Genomic DNA, 12,092 nt, shown 5'->3' with positions numbered 1-12,092 from the left:
CTAAAGGAGCCAGTAGCATCAGCAATAATTATAGCGTACTGCATACTGGCAATAAGTATCATTTTCATGTGATAGATGCATTATTTTATCACAGCTATTTGAATCCCACCCCATGTCTGTGGACTATAAACTTATATACAAATGTATTGATTATGGAACTAGCTTCATAGGGGGAAATTTACTAAGATGTGTATTCTACTTCACATGAGATGTTGCTATGGGCAACCAATCAGAATCTACTTCTTATTTATTTAGCACCCTCTAGAAGATAGTAGACAGGATTTCATTGGTTGCCCATAGCAATATCACATGTGAAGTAGAATACATATCTTGTTAAATTTCCCCCATATTGTCAGTGTAATTCAAGAAAGTCTATCATGTTAAATTAGACTTGCAAAATCTTTAATTTAACACTCAATGATCACATGCATTCAATACACACATTCTGAAACAGCAGCCGGCATCACAATTTAGGACTGATTCAGCGTTGTTAGCAAAGCAAAAAAGCATGCAAATGGCCAAACCATTTTGCATGGTGGGGCAGATGAAACTTGTGCAGAGATTTCGATTTTTGGTGGGCTGTTTTTAAACTGAAATCTGTGGGCTACATGCAAAAGCAGCCAGTATTTACCCCGCAGAGAAACACAGTTACTTTACTGAATCTGTCCCTAAGATTAAACAATGCACGCAATTAGTGTACTTGCATATCCTAACTAAATAAAGTCTACAAAACACCCCAAGTTTTTAAGTCTTTCGGGACGCTCATTGAGAAGTGCACGTTAAGAGTATTTCTATTACATGCACACACACACATACAAACACATACAGATGGGTCAGGTCCCATCTTTGCAGGGGATGGCGCTGGCGTCGCCAGCCGCCATCCCCCGCCAGCGCCATGGCGATGGTGAGAAGGGGACGCGCGCGCACGAGCGGCGCGCGCGTCCCCTTCCGACGGCGCTTCCATCCGTTCCCCCGGGTCCCCGCCGCCTTGCCGGCGGTAACCCGGGGTCCCCGCCACCTGCCCGCACCCCCCCTAACCCTGTCCGTCTCCCTGAGGCGGAGACGGACAGGGTTTCCGTCGCGCCAGCGACGGAGACTGAGACGCGCGTGCGCGTGAGACGCACGCGCGTCTCAGTCTCCTCGCTGGCGAGGCTGCTGGCGGGTCGCCAGCGCGTACGTTCTGGCGACCCGCCAGCAAGGATGTAAAACATCACATACTGTATATATCCCGGTGATCAAAATCCCGCCAGGGGCTGGAAAATTATATTTACCTTCTCCCACCGGATGCCTAACTGTAATTCTCCCCCATTAATGCCTATCCATAAAGCTCTCCCCTTAGTGCCTAACTGTGGACCTTACTATGGTTGATTCGCAAGGCTGTGAATTCTCAGCCTTGCAAGTCCACCAGATGCTGCCCTGCGAATGCCGGTCCGCCAGCCCCCTCTAATGCTGTGTTCATACACACTGGCTGTGAATAGATGTTTAACATGAACATCCATTCGCAGGCTAGGGGGAAACTCCCACATTATTCAATGGTCTCCTACTCTCAGGTCACACATATATGCTTGTACACTCAAGAGAAAATGGTCAGGCAGCTGAAATCCCCCGGCACCCAAGTCTCTGGGTGATTTCCATGGGAACGCCCAGCATTTTCATGGGAAAGCACATGAAACGCTGGGAGTTCCCATGGGTGCGACTATCTGCGGCAGCCCCCGCCCACTTTCTTGCGTGCCCACCCTGCGTATGCACATGCGCTGAAATGCGGCTGCACATGCGCATACACCGAACATTGGTCCCCGTGAGAACGGTCCGTGTAAACGAACCAGAATAACCACCTGTACCCACCTCCCCTGTTTAGGTGCTTATCCCAAATACTCCCTCCATGCAGCATAACTCTAACCCCCCCCGCCCACACAAGCACACCCACATCAATGTTAATAGTTCCCGGCATATTTTTTTATTTATCTATTTACAGTTTCTTATATGTTGCGCTTTACAATTGGAAATACTTAGGATTAAAAATAAAATACCAAACTCTGCACAAACACCAGTAAGACACAGTCCCCTACCAAGACACACTTATTGAGCTAGGCACACTTTTTTTCAATGACTGATGATGAATAAGGTAAAACTTAACTTTTAATTCCAAGTCTTATATAAAATATGGTGGCAGAGTAGCTCAAAATAGTACAAATTACTTATGACAAACAAATAGTATGTACACATCTACTGAATATTAGTTAATTATATTTATGCAGTAGAGAAATCTCTTTGCTGACTCTTAGGATTGCCTGTCTCCTACGGCCAACCGGTACTACCCAGATCACCAGGGCCGGTGCAAGGCATCTAGGTGCCCTAGGCAAACCTGCAGGACACCGCCCCCCCCCTTCCGGCACGGCTCCTTCCGCACGCTGTCTCTCCTTGCCTGGCTCCAGGCTCCAACTGCATGGCGCGTAGACGCTACCCCCACCAGGCTCTATAATTAATAAAGTAATGAAACTACCGAGGGTGCAGGGGACTGCTTGCCCGTGTACCAGCTAGCCGCTGCGCTGACAGACAGTTCTGAATCCCCAGTTATCAGGCCTGCCTGCTACAGCGGGAAACTTTGTCACCCCTGTCAGTCAGTCAACTGCCTGTCAGCGTTACTTAATCCCCTGCCCGCCTCCCCACCCTGGACGGTCTGGACTGGACACCGACACACACGAGCGGGCGGCAGAGCAATGTACTGACTCCGGCGGGTGGAGGAGCGCCCGCCAGCCTAGCTACTTAGTGAAACACACTCACTATGTAGCTGGGCGGTCGGGCGGCGGCGGCTCCTCCACCCGCCAAAGTCAGTACATTGCTCTGCCGCCCGCATCATCATGTGTGTCGATGTCCGGTCCAGACCATCCAGGGTGGGGAGGCGGGCAGGGGATCAACGCTGACAGGCAGTTGACTGACTGACAGGGGCTACGAAGTTTCCCGCTGTAGCAGGCAGGCCTGATAACTGGGGATTCGGAACTGTCTGTCAGCGCAGCAGCTGGCTAGTATGCGGGCGGGCTCTGGCGGGGTTACTCACAAATAGCTGCTTGCTTGTTTCCTCTGCAGGCATGGCAGCTTCTCTGGGCATAGCTTCCTGCTGGCTGCTGCTTCTCCCCGGCTGCAGCTCACTACCGCCCCCTAGTGGCCGGCGCCCTAGGCAAATGCCTAACCTTGCCTAGTGGTGGCGCCGGCCCTGCAGATCACTCCAATCCACACAAATACTACTGTATGGTAGTTATCTGGGTATATATCTGGGTAATTCAATTAACTCCCAGGTACGTGCCTGGAACTATTAAATTAACTGCATTGCATCCATAATTTAACCTGAGAGATACATCTCACCGCAACCAATGCCTATGCCTAATACCAAGAGAGGGGGAGAAGGGGTAGTAAATACTCGGGCCCAGGTTTGATGGTGGGGCGAGGCAACAAAAGCTGCAACAGCTCTTCACAAGCCAACACATGCTGCTGTGTGCCTGGCTGCAGTGTGGCCAGGGAGATGCTTAAAGTGCTGTTCTTTCTGTATAATATTCTAACATTGCATGGCCACGCCTACCGTGATAAGGCCATGCCTCCTGAAAAGTACCTGGGCCAGGCCAGGATGTCTACTGCCCTGACCTAGAGCTGTGTCACTGTAAACTGCATTGTCCAAGTTAAGTGCCATATGGGATGCTGTTAAAGCCCATGGCAACACCATGACTAGCTGTGAGACATTAGTCAATGTGGACTTCTGTTCACGCTGTCAAGTCCAATATTAAAGCCTTTCTCTGCTCTGCTCCAGATTATATAGTTACATAGTAGGTGAGGCTGAATAAAGACTTGCGTCCATCTAGTTCAACCTATGTTTATAGTAGCTTATCCCTTGTTGTATAGTATGTCCTGATATTTTAAAGACAGATTATGTTACATATTTGTACCAATGGATGTTTTTAACCAATTATGCAGGTGCTTGATCAACAGGACAAGGGACAAGGGGGTACGGTGGGCAGAGCTTCCGACTGCTTCTTGTAGACTGTTGTACCAGGAATAAAAAGATTCCTTTGTAAAGCATCAGAGCCCCGCTCAGGCACCCTGGCTGGAAAAGCCCTGTATACTCACTCAACATGGATCTGCACCCATTGAAATTGCCGGTAAAAGGCTCAGAGCCAGATGAACAATGGGATGGATGGAACCGCAGCTCTAGGCCTCCACATAAAAATAGTCCCATCATTATGACAGCTTGAATGAACACCAGACAGACACCAGCTGGCCACATGGTTGACATAAATCATAAGTATTAAAATTGCATTTCTATTTTTCACACAATTATGCACTTTTTATACTGTATATATATACACTTTATATATACAGGGAGACATTGGGTTGTATAGTGTATGGGTTCTACATGGCATTGTCCTCACCTCCTATTATAGGCTGAATGAGTCTGTATAATGTATTTAGTATGAACGTTTTACAGTAATAACAATATATATTCCACATTAAAACACCAGCCAGTGTCACGGTCAAAACCCTCTAAAAAAAACTATTAAGTTCAAAACCCAATGAAACAATAGATGTTACAGCTGTCAAGCACACCCTCTACACTGCGGAGAATTAGTGGTTAGTATGACCTGCCAAGAGGAGTCTCTCAGATCCAAAGCAAAAGCATTCATCGAATATCAAGCACAGTTCTTTTAATACCGCAGAGCACTGCAACAAATTGGAATCACATATTCAGAGGTAATAGAAAGTATAGTGATTATACTTAATTGTTCCTCTCCTTCATAGGATGCATGTGGCTACTGTCCCTTATGCTCTCAGCGCTTGCTCCCTGATGGTGGTTGCTTTCCCATTTGGCAGTCTTGTCTGGAGATTACCTTATGGAGGTTTGATGGGTCAGCCAGTTATCAAAAGTATATCAGGGGTAAATGTATGAAGCAGTAATAAGGGAAGAGAAGTGATAAAGTGCCTGGAACTTTATCAATGGCCAATCAGCTCCTATCTGTCCCTTTTTAAACCCAGACTGTAACTTAATAGTCAGGAGCTGATTGGCCGGTGATAAAGTACCAGTCACTTTATTACTTCTACTCTCATCACTGCTTCATACATCCACCCCTCAGTCCTCTAACGCATATCCCTGCCTTCCGACTTGGTCAGTGGCTTCCTCAGAGAGAGAGAGCTCTCTGAGGTAAAACTTATATTCCGGTCTTCTGTAATTTTATTATATAAAGTATGTATACAGCCATTTCAATACATTCTTAAAGAAGAAAATAAATCCCTCGGACATGTCACAGTCAAAATCATTATCCTTCTTAGCCTTGGCTAGCACAATTACATTCGTACTTATACTTCGGATTATTTATTTTTCTAATTATTCATAATACTTAAACTATATAGCTTGTCATTAAATAATATGTATCGCACAGGTTCTCAATCTCAATCCTCAGGACCCCACACAATGCGTGTTTTGCAGGTCGCCTCACAGAACTACAGGGGAAATAATTAGCTCCACCTGTGGATCTTTTCCAATGTGTCAGTGACTAATGAGTGCACCTGTCAGGTAACCTGGAAAAAGTGAACTGTGTGGGGTCCTGAGGACCAAGTTTGAGAACCCCTCTATTGGATTGAAATCTATTTGAATCTCTCTCCAGGTTCACCATAATTGATTGTTTCAGAGAATTCTACCCAGATTAATACACTACAAGAATATATCAAATATAAATATAATACAACAAAAATTATATATATATATATATAAAGGTATATATATATATATGGGAAGTGGGGGGTGATTGGGGTGCGCTACCCAGTATAGAAACTGTACCTCCCAATAAAACATTACAATTTCAAAACAGAATACACATTTCTGAAATAGTGTTCTTGTATTTGTGGATGTTTCCAATGAATAAGCTCAGTCCATCTCTGGGTAAATAGTTCTTTTATTGGTGAAGAAACCCGACGCGTTTCGTCTCTAAGACTTCATCAGGGGTAAGAACCAATGGGTGAGTGGATTTTGTGTGGCTGGTCCTATTTGAAGTTTCTGCTGATCACAGCTGATGCAAATAAAATAAATATCACCAAGTCCTTCTTGATGGGGCTCAATTAAATGGAAATTTCTGAGTTGAGAGTCTAGTGTAGGTTCTTATCAAGAACAATATCAGTACGCTCTCTCTGCAGTATCCTCCTCGCTCTGCATTCAAAATGAGAATTCATTATGCTTATGCTGTATTGGCTATGGGAAGACTGTTGCTTGAAACCGTTAATTTGCATCTGAATACACCAATTTTATTTACTAGGCCAGGGCTCGACAAATTTATTTAAAATCTAGGAGCCAAAATGAAAATTTAGGAGCCAGATAAACTAATAAGAGGGACAGTGAGCGGCGAAGGCGTGCACACAAAATCTGCACGTGCCATAATGCCCATTACATGTTATACAAAACACTGGACTGCCAATTACATATAATACCACATGCAGTAATGGTTATTACATATTATCCCACATAAGTGGAGCTTACCCTACATGCTCATTGCTATGGGGTTTGATGTTTGATGCCAGGGGTTGCATGCTGGAAGCCATGCAGCCCCACTCGTCCAGCAGCAAGAAGCAAGGAAAGACCTGCATGCCGATGGGGGAATTTTGGCAGTTGGTGGAGCCCCTGCATGAGAAGTAGGTAGTCACTGGTCTGACAGGAGGGGGAGGCAGGGGTCAGGCACCGCGCTGCCGCTGCTCTGACAAGAGGGGGAGGAGGGGGTCAGGAACTGCGGGCGGCTGGTTTGACAGGAGGGGGAGACTCTGACCGCCTGCACTGCCGCTCCTCTGATAGGAGGGGGAGGCGGTGGTCAGGCGCTGCGGGCTGCTAGTGTGACAGGAGGGCGAGACTGTGCCCGGCCACGCTACCGCTGGTGTGAAAGGAGGGGAAGGCGGGGGTCGGGTTGCACCGCGCTGCAGTTGCTCTGAACAGGGTTAATACATATACCACCTATTAATTATATGATCAAAGATAAGGTTTATTGATCCTTTTTTAAATAGGTAGTCAATGAAAGCTGATTTAGTACCTTTAGACCATCCAATGAGTGAATATATGCGTGTTTTGGGCCAAACTAGTGTAAGGCAACAATGTCTCTTTAGTTCTTAAATAGACAGTTATATTACCTCCAATTGATCTAGATACAAAATAATGAGCAGCTCCTGCAACAATATACGCTCCCACAGGGTCAGTGCAGCAAGCAGGGCAGGCTGTATTTTGAAATGCTGGCATTAGCTCTGTGAAGGCGCCCATCTCTCCCGGCTGTGTCCGTAATGCGGTGCGCCCAGTCTCCCCGGATCTCCCGTCTCCTGCACGCAGCTGTGACACGCGTGCCTTGGCTTCCTGACGCTCTGCCACCGCGTCAGCAGCGCTGCTGTAGTTGGCCGCTGTGGAAGCAATATGTGCTCAGGATCCGGGGAGACTGGGCGCACCGCATTACGGACACAGCCCCGGGTTCTGGACAGCAAGTAGGCTGTCCGCCGGCTCCGTGAGTGCTGCTGCTAAATGTGGGTCGGGTAAAGGGTAGCCCCAGAGCAGCACTTTAGAGACAGGAGCTCAGGGGAAACAACTTCTCTGCATAGTAAATTAGGCCATGCCCCTGCCTGCTCGTGTTTTGAAATAGTCGCGGCGGACCTGCTCTCACACAGCGGGGGTGGATTGTCCACCACTCTGCCCCGCTGTTACCACGAGCACACCTCGCCACAACCAGATTCTGCTTCCTCATCTCAAAAATCTGGTCGCCAAGACGCAGAATCTGGTCGCCATGGCGACCTGGCCCCCGGGGTATGTCGAGCCCTGTACTAGGCGATTCATCGCGACCTACGGGCACTCTTCCCACCGTTGTAAGGGGCTCCGCCCCCTTAACCTGTGAACTCGTTTGAGGGGGAAATATGGTGACTATTATATAGAGGATTGTCTGCTGTGGGTGTGGGAGCTTGTGTGGTCTGGGGGCCTGGGTACTGTGGGTGAGGGAGGTGCGGTGTTGACGTGGGTGGGTGCAGGGGTATTGTAGGTTGAGGCGGTGTGGGGGGGGGGTGAAGTGTGTGGGTGCAGTTGTTCCACGGGAGGAGTGGCAGGTGCAGGGTTGCTACAGGTGGGGTACGGTGTTTAGTGGTGGTGTGGGAGGGTGGGGTGTGGATGTGCTGCGGGCGGTGGAGTTGTAGGTGCGGGGGTGTCGCATGTGGGTGGTGTGGGTGGGTGCGGGCAGCGTTGGAGGGGTGGGCTTAGGTTGTGCATGGGTGTGGGACAGGGTTTGGGCGTGTTGAGGATGTGGGAGTGGCCACTGTGGGGTGGGTGTACTGCAGGTGGGGGAGGGGGTGTTGGCGTGTTAGCAGAAGTGGATGAGGGGGTGCAGACATTGTAGTGTCCATGACATATTATAAAAGACACCATTATGCACATGACATATTAAGCCACACACCTTTATGCATGTGATGGGAGTAGCTGTGGGTGGCCAGCTGCTGTCAGAGCTAGGCTGCTTGTGAGAGTTTAACGTGACCGGGGGAGGGGGTGTCATGTGCATTCCCCCTTGGTACTCACTGTGCTGGGATTGCAAGTTTGTGGTCCAGGATGAGAGAAGCCACTGTGTGAAACAAACACTGCAGCACAGCGACAGGAGAGTGAGACCCGGCGTCACATCTGACAGACACAGGAAGCCAGCAGCACACAGATACGGGCTGCAGACTGCAGAGCAGGCAGCCGCGGGGGTAAGACAGACGGGCCCTGGCCAGGCTCCGGGGTCATTGAGATCGGCGGGAGCCTTCACTCATGTCCCAACCTCCACCCTTCGGCGGCTGTCACACATGTCCCTCCCCCCTGTCGGCGGCCGTGCTCTCAGCGGCAGCATGCAGGGGCGTGTTTGCTACCTCCAGGCACGCCCCTGTTCTGCATAAAGGCCGCCTCCAGCAATGACGTCACGGTCCCTTCCTGCGTGTCCCGTGGGCACTTTATGTATGTGTTTTAAAGTTGTGTGGCGGGTGGTTGACCTAGAGTGTGTGTCCAGATGTGTGGACAATTATAGTTGCAATGTTGGGTGATCTGCTGTAGCTATAGGGTGTGCTGTCACTCTGTGACTGTGTGTATAACTCCACCCAGCATTATACACACACACACACAGAGTGACAGTTCTGGGCTATTATATAAGAGATTGTTTTTTTGTTTTTTTTTTCACTCTCCCCACATGACCGCTATAACATTACAGTTGTCATAGTCCATTTTATTTATTTTTATTTACAGTTTCTTATATAGCTCAGCATATTCAGTTGCACTTTACAATGGTAGACAGTGATAAAACAAACTGGGTAACAACAGACAGACTTGGAGGTAGGAGAGCCCTGCTGCAAGCTTACAATCTATAGGCATATAGGAGGGAAACACAAGGACAGGCATCAGTAATAGCATAGCAGTCCCACCAAGTTACAAGTCCAGAAGGGAAGCTATATAATACATAAGTGCCTCAGAGGGTTATGCATGTAGAACTTAAATATAATAGGCTTGTGTATTATCACAGCGCCCGCAAAATCGGGCGCAAATCACATGCAAAAATCAGATGCGATTTAACGGCCGATTTGCCGCTATTTCCTGCCGATTTGCATGCTATTCCATCCTTGTACACCCCCACTATCCAAGTCAGCCCGAAGCGTGGCGAGCGCATCGAGCCCCGTGAGGGGACGCGGTACGCATCCTCCCAACCTGTTCATACCCCCACTATCCACGTCAACGTGGAGTTGATTTTATAAAGTGTGGCAAAAGCAGGAATCGGCAGGAAATCGCGGCAAATCGGCCGCTAAATCGCATCGCAGATCGAATTGCCCGCAAATCGGCCGCTAAATCGCATGCAACATCGTATGCGATTTACGTGAAATCGGGCGCCGAGATAATACACTAGTACCTTAACATTTTTAAATAAAACGTTTAAAAGTCTTGTCTAAAATGAAGTTTTATCTCATCAGCGAAATATGTTAAAAAGATATAGAAAAAAATAAGACAGATAAAGTGTGTTTTCAAATAAAGGCTGTGTGTGTGTGTCCCTGCCGTTGAGTGTGTGGTTTCCTTTATTTATTATATTTATATCACACGTAATCTTAATTAGTATACTTACTAAATAAGACTACCTGTGACATGAATAGAAGAAATAAAAGAAACCACACACACACAATGGCAGGGACACACAGACTTTATTGTAAAACACACTTAGTAATCAGGATGCCGTCAACAGAACTGGGACTGCTGGCATCCCATACACATCCCGTTCTGACAAATGAAGAGTTTTAGCTATTGCCTGCACAAGTGCATCTTCAGAAGGCACTGCAGAAAGGACACTGCCAGCAGTCAGTACCAGTGGAAGATACTGTTCTGGGTGCTGGTATACAGAGCGTAGTTTTCATGACTCATGGCCAAAAATGCTCCACACTCAATACAAATATGGACTATTCCACTTGCCATTGATGGTAGCCCCATTTTTGATCCCAAAAACATTGCAATGAGAAGTGGGGCTGATGATGAACATTGTGCATGTTTCATAAATGGGAAGAGAAAATTTGCCATGCAGAATTTCGAGCCCCGTTAGTGTCATGTAGAAAAGCAATGGTAATATCAGCAAGCAACAGCAGTATTGACCAGTCACTTTGTAAACTTGGATCACAAATGACAAAGCAAGCATTAACATCAATTTAAATGATGCAGCATTAAACACTAAGCTATAGATGTTGTAGATGTCTCTTCCGGCTATTTGCACTGTACATGCTCTGAAGCCAAGAGCATGCATCATGAGGAGATTGTAAATTGTATGAAAATTAGCTCTTGTGGCTGAAGGGGTGTAGATAAGTGGTAACAGAATGTTCTCATGTAGAATAGGGAGTCTATGTACTAAACCTTGGAGAGACATAAAGTGGAAGAAAATAAAGTACCAGCCAATTTGCTTCTAACTGCCTTGTTGGCTGTATTTGAAAAAAATTGTACTTGTTTAGTTTCACGGCGGCAGCATGGCCGGCCGCTACTTCCGGGTTTGGCACTCGGCAAACTTTCTAAAATAAAGTCCATGCCAACGTGAATACTTCATACCCCCACTATCCACGTTTGCATGGAGTTGATTATAGATAGCATGGCGAGCGTAGCGTGGGCGAGCGAAGCGGACACAGACGCCGCCGTGAAATTAAGTACCGAAAAAATTAATGTTAGGAGCTGGTTGGCCGGTATTTTATCTCCGTCCAGTTTGCATCTTTCCAAAGCTAAGTACATACACCCCTAGGTTTACTTAGGTTCGATCAAGAATGTGTTGATGGAATTTCTAGGCTAACATACTGTAGGGCTAGATTCTGGTTGACTCGGTAAGTTGTGAACACCGCAGCTTACCGAATGCCAGAGAGCCCCTCCTGCCGAAAATCAACCCACCCCCGCCACCTAGTCCCCTTGCAACCATGCGGGGATGTGTACCGAAGACACATCCCCTTCGCCTGCCGCTGCTGCAATGGAAACTGACTTTTATTTGCATGTGCTGGGACGAAGACAGGGCGGGAGGCTGACTTCCTGTGACATCAGCTGCCCGCCTCCGGCACACATTGGCCCGCCCGCATTGCCATGGGAATTCCCAGCATTCTGGGCATTCCCATGGACGAAACCCGTCCTGCCCGCTGCAGGCCCCGATCCCTGTGAACAGGTCAGTGCAAATCACCAAAGCCAATTGCACAGGGAAGCTGCACATGCGCATGCGTAGAACAAAAATATCGGTCCCCATTACAAATTTACAGAGGACCAAATGAATAAGAATGACCCCCATAGTTGTTTGTATGGCAAATAATGCTTTAGACCAGGGCTGGGCAATTGTGGACCTCCATATGTTGATGAACTACACATCCCAGCATGCCTTGCATCAGTTTCAGCATGGCCACATAGCAAAACTAATGCAAAGCATCCTGGGATGTGTAGTTCATCAACATCTGGAGGGCTGCAATTGCCCAGCCCTGCTTTAGACTGACCTCTTGAACTAAGGTTAGAGCTGCTGCAAGAGTACACTCATGATGAAAGATATCAAATCAAGTATATGGTTAATATATACGTATAT

General features: G+C 47.6%; 1 protein-coding gene across 1 annotated transcript in view; it reads right to left on the bottom strand.

Moving 5' to 3' along the window:
• PTPRS (protein tyrosine phosphatase receptor type S) overlaps positions 1-12,092 on the bottom strand; it is a 366,190-nt gene that overhangs the window by 51,966 nt on the left and 302,132 nt on the right. The gene's annotated exons all lie outside the window — the stretch shown is intronic.

This window comes from Crinia signifera, chromosome 1 (genome assembly GCF_055691185.1).
Source record: "Crinia signifera chromosome 1, ASM5569118v1, whole genome shotgun sequence".
Taxonomy (NCBI): Eukaryota; Metazoa; Chordata; class Amphibia; order Anura; family Myobatrachidae; genus Crinia; species Crinia signifera.
This window is presented reverse-complemented; position numbering and strand designations above follow the sequence as displayed.